Below are 13442 nucleotides of genomic sequence, written 5' to 3' on the forward strand. Positions count from 1 at the left end.
CTCACCACCAACATACAGGGAACACTGACACTAGCCGCCAACATATGGGGGACACTGATCACAAACATGTGGGGGGGCAGACACGGACTGCCAACATACAAGGGACAATTACACTGACCACAAATGCACAGACACTGGCCACCAACATACGGGGGACACAGGCACTAGCCACCAATGTACGGAGGACGCAGACACTGGCCACCAACATACGGGGAACACAGGCACTAGCCACCAATGTCCGGAGGACGCAGACACTGGCCACCAACATACGGGGGACACAGGCACTAGCCACCAATGTACGGAGGACGCAGACACTGGCCACCAACATACGGGGAACACAGGCACTAGCCACCAATGTCCGGAGGACGCAGACACTGGCCACCAACATACGGGGAACACAGGCACTAGCCACCAATGTCCGGAGGACGCAGACACTGGCCACCAACATACGGGGGACACAGGCACTAGCCACCAATGTACGGAGGACGCAGACACTGGCCACCAACATACGGGGGACACAGGCACTAGCCACCAATGTCCGGAGGACGCAGACACTGGCCACCAACGTACGGGGAACACAGGCACTAGCCACCAATGTCCGGAGGACGCAGACACTGGCCACCAACACACGGGGGACACAGGCACTAGCCACCAATGTACGGAGGACGCAGACACTGGCCACCAACGTACGGGGAAATCCCAGGCTCCGGTTGCCCAGTGGTGATAACATACATTTGTTTTATTTATTTTCAGATTGGAGTGCCTTTGAGATTTTGCTCACATATACTGTACAGGGTGCCAAGCCTGAAAAAGAGTTGAGCCGCTCTGATCTTAAACACTGGATTAGAATGAAGTGCTTAGTACTAAAAACAATGTGCTCTTTACTCATGGGACTGCAGCAATATGTCACTGTAACTTTAAGCAGAATGTGAGAGTATGAAGCATATTGAGCCCTCCCCTCGCTGCTCAGCATTGGACTGCAGGCAGCTTGTCCATCAGACAGGGAAGTCAGCGGCTGTGTGCAGCGCTCACTACTAATAGAGCGGCAGCAGAGCCTGGGACAGGAGCAGCGCCATCGGATCGGGGAAGGCTCTGCTGGATGGGAGATCTCATCTTCTACTATGGAATGTTCATTCACAGCGCAGCCTGACTCCACTCTCTGCGGGAATGTAGCAGCCAACACGTGGCTGCGGGATATACACACTCCATCCATGTGAGTCTACACACTCACAGTGGCGGTTGTAGCTGGAGTGACAGTTCATGGTGACGGAGAACTAGTGAGCGACTTGTCGGGGACATGGGGCACCGTTCTCTACTGCTAAGGATTATCAGTGAGTCTTGTCTTCTAAAAGGGCAAAGCTTGTCCCAGCTGTTTCCTTGTGATCCTGAGGACCTACAAAGCCATCAGAGGGATAACACTTTATAAGTATCTTTTATACTGGACAGAAAGTTCAAGGTGGGCTCATTCTGGGGAGAGAACCTCCATCCTGAGCAGAGGACCTCCATCCTAGGGAGAGAACCTGCATCCTGAGCAGTGGACCTCCATTCTGGGAAGAGAACCTCCATCCTGAGCAGAGGACCTCCATTCTGGGAAGAGAACCTCCATCCTGAGCAGAGGACCTCCATTCTGGGAAGAGAACCTCCATCCTGAGCAGAGGACCTCCATTCTGGGAAGAGAACCTCCATCCTGAGCAGAGGACCTCCATCCTGGGGAGAGAAACTCCATCCTGAGCAGAGGACCTCCATCCTGGGGAGAGAAACTCCATCCTGAGCAGAGGACCTCCATCCTGGGGAGAGAAACTCCATCCTGAGCAGAGGACCTCCATTCTGGGAAGAGAACCTCCATCCTGAGCAGAGGACCTCCATCCTGGGGAGAGAAACTCCATCCTGAGCAGAGGACCTCCATCCTGAGCAGAGGACCTCCATCCTGGGGAGAGAAACTCCATCCTGAGCAGAGGACCTCCATCCTGAGCAGAGGACCTCCATCCTGAGCAGAGGACCTCCATCCTAGGGAGAGAACCTTCATCCTGAGGAGAGAAACTCCATCCTGAGCAGAGGACCTCCATCCTGGGGAGAGAAACTCCATCCTGAGCAGAGGACCTCCATCCTGGGGAGAGAAACTCCATCCTAAGCAGAGGACCTCCATCCTGGGGAGAGAAACTCTATCCTGAGCAGAGGACCTCCATCCTGAGCAGAGGACCTCCATCCTGAGCAGAGGACCTCCATCCTGAGCAGAGGACCTCCATCCTGGGGAGAGAAACTCCATCCTGAGCAGAGGACCTCCATCCTGAGCAGAGGACCTCCATCCTGAGCAGAGGACCTCCATCCTGAGCAGAGGACCTCCATCCTGGGGAGAGAAACTCCATCCTGGGGAGAGAAACTCCATCCTGAGCAGAGGACCTCCATCCTGAGCAGAGGACTTCCATCCTGGGGAGAGAAACTCTATCCTGAGCAGAGGACCTCCATCCTGAGCAGAGGACCTCCATCCTGAGCAGAGGACCTCCATCCTGAGCAGAGGACCTCCATCCTGAGCAGAGGACCTCCATCCTGAGCAGAGGACCTCCATCCTGAGCAGAGGACCTCCATCCTGGGCAGAAGACCTCCATCCTGGGGAGAGAACCTCCCATCCTGGGGAGAGAACCTCCCATCCTGAGCAGAAGACTGGGGCAGATAGTTCTACAGGAACCTAAAACAAATGTATGGGATTGCTGAGTTCTTGTCCACCCTGCCCCCGAGCACAGTGTACGGAGGATTTAGGTAAGATCACTTCTAATAGGATACATTTCTGTTTATTTAGAAAGTTTGATTTAAAACGTGTTTTTATTATGTTATGGTGTATAAATCTTTGTTAGTATGACATTCGCTTGGTTAAGGTTAATTTTATATATATATTTTGTAATAATGCCTTCTGTGTTAAGAAAACAATTGTACAGCACTACCATGGATGACAAGGCGATCCTCTCCTGGATTAGTGAAGAGTAATAAGGACAATGACAGTTCATTGCAGCACACACCGGTCCTCACTGCCAGTGCTGCCTTCGGTATGTGCAGGCGCCATGGAGGTAGCTGGTGGTGTGAAGACAGCATAGGAGGGAAGATGATTGGGGGTTGTTGGGGGATAAGACTTCTCGGATCGTTTATAAGCTGCATCTGGCATGAATTGGTACTTGGAAGAAACAATATTCAGTGGAATCAGGTTTTATTATAAACTGTCACAGAGCACTAAATAGAAGTTCAACGTACTGTAAAGCAATGTGTCTTTGAAATAGTATATAATTCATGTATCCAGGCTCTTTGGTCGCCAACATTAGTGAGTGTGCCTTTTAATTATAGTGAGCATGCATTTGTCTTTGTGTGTGTGGTGTGTTGGTTGTTTTTTTTTTTGTGTGTGTGTATATATATATATATGTCTCCTACAGTAGTGTTTCTCAAGTCCCTACTTCAAACCGATCTTCCCTCAGCTGTGATAATTACTGAACAAGTGTTTAGCAATTATATCACCTGTTTAGAATTAAAGGAAGCCCAAAGAAGAAAAAAAACAAGCAGTATTTCTAATTCCTTTCCTTCATATATGTCCTCCTCCCCTCCTTTTTTTTTTTTTTTTTTTCTTGTTAGAATTTGAAGAACCTGCTTAGAGTACATAACTGTTCTACACAATCCATTGTTCTTATAACTAAACATATTTACTGTGGCACACACTTTATATTTATATTTATATATATATATATATATATATATATATATATATATATATATATATATATATATATATATATATAATTTTTTTTTTTTTTTTTTTCATACTTTACAGCTGATTTGCCTTCCTTGACCTATAAGAGTTTCTCATGAAGCCATCTATAGTGCCCCTTACTACAAGTTCTAGGGTGTAAAGAGGATATTCTATATGTTTTCTAGCACAGTGACAACATTCAACATTGTTTAGACAATTATTGTTTCAGTACTTTTAATGACGCTGTTTAACCATTGATAAAAAAATATTTTTCTACTATTAATGCTCCGTATACTCTTCTATTAGATACTACTATGTGCTTTTAAAGTCCACCTAGGGTAAACTTCTCTCTTTTGCTACAAGTTACCTTGCATGATCGCTGTTGCTTTGGAAAAGCAGATCAAACTTCTGTAGGCTTTCTCTTAGCAATATGCCTGTTGCCATGAAAGTTAGAAAATGAAAAACTGATGAAAAGTGAAGAAGAGCAACCTCTGAAACATCTGCTGTGTATGGTGTTTAGGGAATGTAAACCTAGTTTTGACTTTGTGTATATAGATTGTAGTGACTGCACTACATTTACATTATGTGTCTGAGCTTGTTTGTTGTTGTTGACTTCAGAGATGATTCATATGATGGATTCAGATGCACTACATATTTGTGTTATACATACTTTAGAAAGGTGATGGTATGTTTAATACAAGGTGAAAACAAAATATTTCTAAAGCATTCATTCCTTTTTTTTTTTCCTAGTCTTACATTACTTAGTTTTCATCAGTGTTTCAACCATTTCTATGGATGAATGATCACAAAGTACTAAATATGTATAGTGGTTGTCGGACTACAGCGTGCTGGAAAATCTATACCACCAGTTTTCTCTGTGCGAAAGTTCTATTGCTGTACATGTATCACAAAAGATAACTGATGGCAGTTTTGCTATTCATTTTCAGGTTGGTCAATTGTACTAAACTTTGCTGAGATCTTTTCATCTATGGCCAGGTTTGAAAAATAATTAGTAAAATATTTTGGGGTCAGACTACTGTGCTTAATAATGGGATTTTTAGAGCCCCATTGCCCATACACAGGTTTTGGGACTAGCAATAGGCTGGACTGGGTATGCTAGACTTCTACCCTCCCTAGATTTATAATATTAATAGTATTGATCATTTTGGAACATATCTAGTTCAGACATCCTCCATTTAGAGTTATTTATTGTTTTTTGACATCTGTTTTTCATTTTTATAGCCTCCCTGTGAAGGATGCTGTTTTTGCTCAGGACTGCTGACATTTTAACTTCCCTGCGCACACAGCAGCTGTGATTTAAGAATATAACTAGGTGCAGAACACTGGGGTAAATCAAACTTTATCCAGGCAATAAGACAAGCAATCATTTTTAGCCCAGGCTATTACGGCCAAGCCTACTTTGCAGATTTCTTATCAAGCATTTAAAAACATGTAATTCTTTCCAGCTTGAACAAGCCCTTGTTCTATTTTGTTCACACGTTAACCACTTCAGGACCCCCCCCCCCCCCCCCCCCCCCCACCTTCACCAATGTGAGTGGAGCAATATTCTATTTGACCATAGAGTTTAGAGCTGAGCTAAATGGGGCAAATCTTTTGCTACTAAGATTTAGGTGTACAGAATTTTACTGTGGATAATCACTAGAAATTAGCAACTGATTAAAACCCACAAAGGAGTGGCGCATGTAATTGTTAATAATAGCACAAATTTGGAGCATTGTACTATTATATGCAAACCGCATGTATAGCGTCAGCCAGAGATTTTTTTTTTTCACAACCAATTTTAGTAGGATGATCACTCTAGCACAAATCACCTTTGTGTGCCCAGCCTTAAATTGGTTCTAAAGGCAGAAGGTTTTTGACCTTAATGCTATCTCTGCATTACAGTAAAAAAAACCTTCTGCAAGCAGCGCTACGCACCCCCTTATATGTGCCTGAGCCCGATCCCGAGATGTGCATTAGAGCAGAAGCTCTTGTGTGTCTCTCTCTCTCTCTCCTCATTGACTCAGACACAGCAGCTAGAACCATTGGCCACTTGCTATGGGGGCACTCAACAGGGGTGAGGGACCAGGAGTGCTGGTGGGGTACCCTAGAAGAGGAGGAATGGGGCTGCTGTGTGAAAAACCACACAGAGCAGGTAAGTATAACATGTTTGTTATTTAAAAAAAAAAAAAAAATACAATTATCTTTACAATCAGTTTAACCACTTTCTGACAAGTCACCTCTTTAGGCTAGAGCTATGCAGGGATTATTCAGTGGCTTTATTGTGCTACTGAAATCACTAGTAATTTAAAGTAGACGTAAACTCCCCTATCGTTTTCAGCCAAGGAAGCTGCCATCTTTGCCTCTGTTTAATCTTCAACTGCTATGGTGCTGCACATGTGATTCGTTATGACAACAGCCATTGGATGGTTTGATAGTTTGGCTGAGAGCACAGCCAATGTGCAGTTAGCATTCCCGGCATGCCTTTTTTTTTTTTTTTTAACTGTTTAAATCAATGGGTTTACTTCCACTTTAAAGGATACGTTCACCTTTCTGAACAAGTTAAACCTATGTTTAGAGCGTATCATGTTTAGCATCGGACCCCTGCCCCCTGATTCCCCTCCCCGTCCTCTCTTGTGGCATCGAGCCTGGGATCTTCTTCTGGTACTTACTAAAACAATTCAGATAGAGCGGGGCTATGCGGGTCTCCTCCAACACAACCGTACCATTGATTCACAGATGCCTGTGAATCTATGAACTACAAGTACCAACGGCCTTTACTGCTGTCGGCCTGTAGTTGTCAGTGAATTACCACAGTACTGTTGAGTGCTGTGGTAGTTCATTGATTCCTTTTGTCAGTGTAAAACTGCCTGACGTATGAGTAGACCGCTTACATTGAGTCTGCAGGAGTCCTGCATGGCTTCAGCGATCTGCTGATTGCTGGTGCAATGCTTTCCAGGCTCCTAAAACAAACAAAAATAGTAAAGGCAAATGTGTTTGCCTGCAAACAAATTTGCATGTATTTGTTAAAAGGTGAAAATATGCTTTTAATTGCAAGATAAGCAATTGTTTGCTAAACAGATGGAATATTTTGCTTCCTATAAAGTAAGCTACACAAGTGATCAGTCTTGCACAATCCCACAATGCTCCAGGCATGTGAGATCGATCATTACAAGATGCTGCTGCATGGTACTTGTGTAGCTTACATGGTAGGGAACCATTTATTAAATCTGGATAGTGATCTATTCCTAGCAATTTTAGTAGCACTATTGAGATACTAAAAATCGAAATACTAATAAGTGCAATCATCGCTATTAAAGTGGAACTAGTGGCTCCAGCCAGTCAGAGCCGGAGTCTGCGGCCCCAGAAGGAAGATGGATGCAGGTTCCAGTGGGGACGATGGTTGGTTTTGTTTGCAGGTATGTGTCACATAATGTGCTAGTATGTGATGCATACTAGCACATTATGACTTTACTTTGCAGGGACAAAAAAAAAAAAATGTGGAGTTTACTTCCTCTTTAAACTTTGTGTTACATGTAGGCAGTAAGGCCAAAATCAGGTTTATGTGGCCATGAATTGATGGGAATATGCTGCTTAAATGTCATGCAAGGCATGCATTTTTTTCCTCCTGGGGCACACAAATCTCTACATCAACAAATCACGTAGCAGTGATCTCTTGTTTCATTGCTGTAATTTGCTGCTGCAAGATGGCCATTGGATCTCATAGAAAAATCATAAAAATACCAAAGATGACATAAACTAGATTCCACATGTAATCAAAAGGCACTCGGTAAGAATTTCCCCACTCCACCCAGAATATGGATTGTCAGTTTTGTAGCTGGGCACTAACAGTCGGCAATAAGTATTTTAAGATGCAGGCTAAGATTCTTGTTTGAAAAGAATTTGCCTCTGGTGAACAGGGGATGCTATTGCTGCCCTCCTTCTAAAAATGCTAGTGACTTGGCTTTCTTTTTTGCGTTTTTAAAAGGGTACTAAACGCATTGGACTTGCAATATTTAGAGAAGGAGAGCTCAGCAGGGGCAGTGTCCACAATGGAGGTACCAGTTCCTGGCATTTTCATAGATCAGTTAGATTCACTGAATACATGTAATTGGGCTCTGTGGACCCAGTTAACAAATATGAGTGTGGAGTCTAGTTGGGTATCAAGGTTGCAGAAACTGCATGTAAAAAAACAATGCTTTGCCCGTGTGTCCGACATGCATGGTCTTTTCCTAGTGGGGGGTAAGATCTGGATTCAAAAGGGTCTAATAATAAAAGATCTGTTGGACTAATATGACAAGCATCGTCCAACCCCAATGCATTATGTCTGTATTTAGCTTGAAGTGTTACTAAACACAGAACCTGCATTCACTATATCTGGTCTCCCACAGTACACAGAACATTGAAATGCCATAGCTTTAGTAGATATAAACTGCTAAATACCTTTTCTTATCAGCAGTATATAGGAGTCTTGTGACTATCAGTGTCTGCTTAGGCTTTTAGGAAGACTTTTCATTCTGGACAGTGCTGATTGGCCCTGCGCTGATTACATGCATTCTTCCAAGAAAAAAATTAAAGCGGGATTCCACCCTAAAGTGGAACCTCCACTGATCGGATCCCTCCCCCCCTCCGGTGTCACAATTGACACCTTGCAGGGGGGAGGGGGGTGGGGGTGAAGATACCTATTTACACCCACTTCCGGGCATAGACTCCCGTGGGAGTCTACGCCATTTCCTGCCCTGCCGCGCTGTCTGCTGGGACACACACGGGTCCCAGTGACAGCGCGGAGATTTCCTATTGCGCGGCGCGACTCGCGCATGCGCAGTAGGGAACCGGGAAGTGAAGCCGATTCGCTTCACTTCCTGATTCCCTCACCTAGAATGGTGGCGGCAGCAGCCGAGAGCCGAGCGATCGATCGGCCTCGGCATCGCTGGAACCCGGGACAGGTGAGTGTCCATTTATTAAAAGTCAGCAGCTGTAGTATTTGTAGCTGCTGGCTTTTAATATTTTTTTTTTTTTTGGTGGAATCCCTCTTTAACCGCTTCCCACCCGCCCTATAGCCGAATGACGGCCTTAGAGCGGGCGGCTTCCTTCGCCTGGCCGTCCCTGGACGGCCTGGTGTTTACTTCCGCAATGCGCGCCGCCGCGGGCGCGCATCGCGGAAGTTCTGTGTTTGCCGTGTCCCCCGGGGACAGGCAAACACAGATCGCTGTAAACGGCCAATCACAGCGGCCGTTTACAGCGTGATCGGCGTGTCCAATGGGAGATGATCTCATATGTAAACATATGAGATCATCTCTCAGCGCCGCTCTCCCTCCTCACACAGACAGCGTGTGAGAGGGGAGAGAAGAACGGCTGCAGCAGCCGTCAGTGTACAGAAGCAAAAAAAAAAAAAAGTGTAAAAAAAAAAGTTTAAAAAAAAGTGCCATCCCCCCCCAGTGCCATCCTGCCCCAGTGCCATCCCGCCCCAGTGCCATCCGCCCCAGTGCCATCCTGCCCCAGTGCCATCCACCCCAGTGCAATCCACCCCACCCCAGTGCCACCTGCCCGCAGTGCTATCTGTCCCCAGTGCCACCTGTTGTCAGTGCCATTTGTCCCCAGTGCCATCTGTCATCAGTGCCACGTATAAGTGGCATCTGTCATCAGTGCCACGTGTTATTAGTGCCACATAGTGCCATTTGTCAGTGCCATTTGTCCCCAGTGCCATCTGTCATCAGTGCCACGTATTAGTGCCATCTGTCATCAGTGCCACGTATCAGTGCCATTTGTCATCAGTGCCACCTGTCAGTGTCACGTGCCATCTGTTGTCAGTGTCACGTGTCATCAATGCCACTTATCAGTGCCATCTGTCATCAGTGTCACGCGTCATTGGTGCCACGTATTAGTGCCACCTGTCACTGGTGGCACGTATTAGTGCCACGTGTCATCAGTGCCACATATTAGTGTCATCTGTCATCAGTGCCACGTGTCATCAGTGCCACGTATAAGTGTCATCATTGCCACGTATCAGTGCCATCTGTCATCAGTGTCACGTGTCATTGTCCTGGTATTTCAAAAGTGTAATAAGTAGTCAACAAGTTAGATGTGTAATTTATGCTTCTAGAACACGTGATGGCGCTCCCTGCATGTTGGGCCTCTCTATGTGGCCAGGCTGTGAAAAAGTCCCACACATGTGGTATTGTAATACTCAGGAGGAGTAGCAAAATTTTTTGGGGGTTGTCATTTGTGGTATACACATGCCACGTGAGAGAAATAACCTATTACAATGACAATTTTGTGGAGAAAAATAAAAAAAATGAAAAATCTTTTTGCAAAGAATTGTGGGAAAAAAATGACAACATCAAAAAGCTCACCATGCCTCTTACTAAATACCTTGGAATGTCTACTTTCCAAAAAGGGGTCATTTGGGGGGTATTTGTACTTTCCTGACTTGTTCGGGTCACAAGAAGCGAGATAGGCCACCAGTACATCAGATGTGATCACTTTTGTGCGATTCGCACCACAGCTTGTAGACTCTCTAACTTTCACAAAGACCAAATAATATCCACTAATTTGAGTTATTTTTACCAAATATATGTAGCAGTATAAATTGTGGCCAAAATTTATGAAGAAAAATTAATAATTTGCATAATTCTGTCACAGAAACAAAGAAATATGCGTTTTTTTTCAAAATTTTCGGTCTTTTTTCATTTATAGCGCAAAAAATAAAAACCCCAGAGGTGATCAAATACCACCAAAAGAAAGCTCTATTTGTGGGAAAAAAAGGACACAAAATTCATTTGGGTACAGTGTTGCATGACTGAGTAATTGTCATTCAAAATGTGAGAGCACCGAAAGCTGAAAATTGGTCTGGGCAGGAAGGTGTTTAAGTGCCCAGTAAGCAAGTGGTTAAATTCTCTAGCAATACACACCAAACTGAGCGTGTGCAGCCTGACTCCTAATGCTCTGCTCTATTGAGAGATGGGTTGGAGTCAGTTAAAGAAGAGGAGGATCAGAAAAGACAGGGTCACACAGCCTTTATACACAATGGAGAGGTTTAACCCCTTAGGTTCCGCTGTGAGTAAAACAAGCATAATGTAACACTTTAATAACACGCCGACCAGCGCGCAGCAATATACGACGGCATAATGGCACAGCTAGGCAAATGGGCATACAGGTATATCCCCTTTTAAATCGCGGCATTGTGGGTGTGTGCACATCCTCCGCGTACTAAGTGACCGTGCCCGCGGATTCCGCAGACTCTGTCCGCCGGGGGCCCGCGATCGTGTCACGGAGTAAACAAGGCATTTACCTTTTCTGCCTAGCAACATGACAGAGATCTACTCCTCCCTGTCATCGGGATCAGTGATCTCTGTCATGCTCTAGTGAGGCAATCTCTCCACAGTTAGAATCACTCCCTAGGACACACTTAACCCCTTGATTGCCCTCTAGTGTTAAACCTCTTCCCTGTCGGTCTCATTTACGCAGTAATCGGTGCATTTTTATAATACTGATTGCTGTATAAATGACAATGGTCCCAAAATAGTGTCAAGTGTCCGATGTTGCTATGTGACCATTACCTTGGGGTATCCGTAGTGTTTTTATATTGTTTGGCACTTAGGCAGGTTTATTGTATGGTAAGGTACTGTAAGGCACTTTGATGCCAATGTGAGGGTAGCCAACACAGGATATAGGTTGGCTCCGCATTGATACTAGCCTAATATATTTTGAATATTTTTAGTTTTTAAAAATCTTTTCCACAGGTAAGCAAGTGGTACAGTCTAGTGCTTGAGTCTGGCATTTAGATCAAATAAAAAGTAGAGTTAGCGCAACCCATGTTATGTATGTGTGTGTGTGTGTGTGTGTGTGTGTGTGTGTGTGTGTGTGTGTGTATATGTGTATATGTATATGTATATGTATATATATATATATATATATATATATATATACATACATACATATAATGTGTGTGTGTGTGTCCGATGTGTCAGCCATAATGTCGCAGTCATGATAAAAATCGCAGATAGCCCCCATTACTAATTAAAAAAATTAAATGAAGAATAATAAAAATGTGATAAAACTATCTCCTTTTTTTTTTTTTTTTGTTTATAGCACAAAAAATAAAACAACGCAGAGGTGATCAATTACCACCAAAAGAAAGCTCTATTTGTGGGAAAAACAGGACGTTACTTTTTGTTTGGGTGCAGCATCACACGACCGCGTACTTGTCAGTTAAAGCGACGCAGTGCCGTATCGCAAAAAGTGCTCTGGCCAGGAAGGGGATGAATCCTTCCGGGGTTAAAGTGGTTAATACATTTATTTCCTGTGATCGCCTACTCCATCTAGTGACCATAATGAATAATGCCTAAATCAGGCAAAATACCGTATTGTGGCTACTACCCTGTTTCCCCTAAAATAAGACCTAGCCTGATTGTCTGTGATGGCTGCAATATAAGCCCTACCACCCAAATAAGCCCTACCCTGTTTCCTCAAAAATAAGCCCTACCCTGAAAAGAAGACCTACAAGGACTTTAACTAGGGCTTATTTGGGAGGGTAGGGCTTTTATTGCAGCTATCACCGACAATCACACTAGGGGAAACAGGGTAGATGAAGCTGAAGACCATAGGAAAAAAACTGGATCCAGCAGAAAACCGTTCTGAATATCATGATGGCTGGGCAAATGCTGAGTGTTACATTTATCCAACGTGTGTGTGTGTGTGTGTGTGTGTGTGTATATATGTGTGTGTGTGTGTATATATGTGTGTGTGTGTGTGTGTGTGTGTGTGTGTGTATATATGTATATATATGTATATATATATATTTTTTTTTAAATAAATAGACCCCCAAGTGATTTAGCAATTCCAACTAGGACGGACAGATGTCTCAGAGCTCATCATTCTTGTTGATATACTGTATCCTTCTAGCTTTGATCATTACTGCCTTTTGCGATTGCTGCAAAGCAATCATTTATAGCATTAACGCCATTTTAGATTTTTTTCACACCTTATCAATGCCTCTTTGATTTCCTTATATTTCCATCTTTGATTCAAGAGGTACTATAGTAGGTAATAGTGCCACTTGACAGCTAACATAACAGTAAGCATTCCCGAACGCATCAAGCAGTGTGTTTACGAGACAGACTTAAACACTTACATACGTTGCAACATACATTGAAACGTTCTCAAGAGTGGGGAGGCCACTGCTGTGATCTGCTCCTTCTTCTGTCATTAGGCATATGGTAACTGTGCCTGTAGCTGCTTAGTGAAAGGCCACTGTGCACAAACTGCATAATTTTCTTAGACTGCTATATATAAAGAGAATTTAAAACAAGTAGGGATTAAAATGTAAAAGGACTTTTTAAAGCTTATTAGAAGAGAAGATGTTTAAATCCAAGGTGGCATATCCACTAGTAGTATTTTCCAGCAAACGGTTGATGTTCTTTCATAATAATCCCATAAAAGAAAACGACCTGTTGTGAATTTCTGGCCATCTTTCCCCCCCCTCACATGGTAGCTAGCACAGAAGAGCAATAGGCTGCATCACAAATCCTAAATGTCAAATATCTAATTTAATTCACAGTCCAGCACAAGAAATGGCATATACTAGTAACTGTGGGAAAAGAAGCTTGCCTACGTGAGTACACAGGCATACTTGGTAATGGTAAACCAACCGGTTGCCACATTGCATTAGTGGGGTTTACTGGTGACAATGTCCTTCAGATAGAGAACAAAA

The 13442-nt window shown here is 43.9% G+C and overlaps 1 protein-coding gene across 1 annotated transcript in view; it reads left to right on the plus strand.

Moving 5' to 3' along the window:
• The first annotated feature begins 1020 nt into the window (after nt 1-1020).
• IL1RAPL2 (interleukin 1 receptor accessory protein like 2) overlaps nt 1021-13442 on the plus strand; it is a 1165568-nt gene continuing 1153146 nt past the window's right edge. The window contains exon 1 of the mRNA XM_077484766.1: nt 1021-2757. The gene's annotated coding sequence lies outside the window, so the exon portion shown is untranslated. The remainder of the gene's footprint in view (nt 2758-13442) is intronic.

Source organism: Lithobates pipiens, unplaced genomic scaffold (assembly GCF_037356315.1).
Source record: "Lithobates pipiens isolate NorthernLeopardFrog02 unplaced genomic scaffold, aLitPip1_a1.2 Scaffold_1, whole genome shotgun sequence".
Lineage (NCBI taxonomy): Eukaryota > Metazoa > Chordata > Amphibia > Anura > Ranidae > Lithobates > Lithobates pipiens.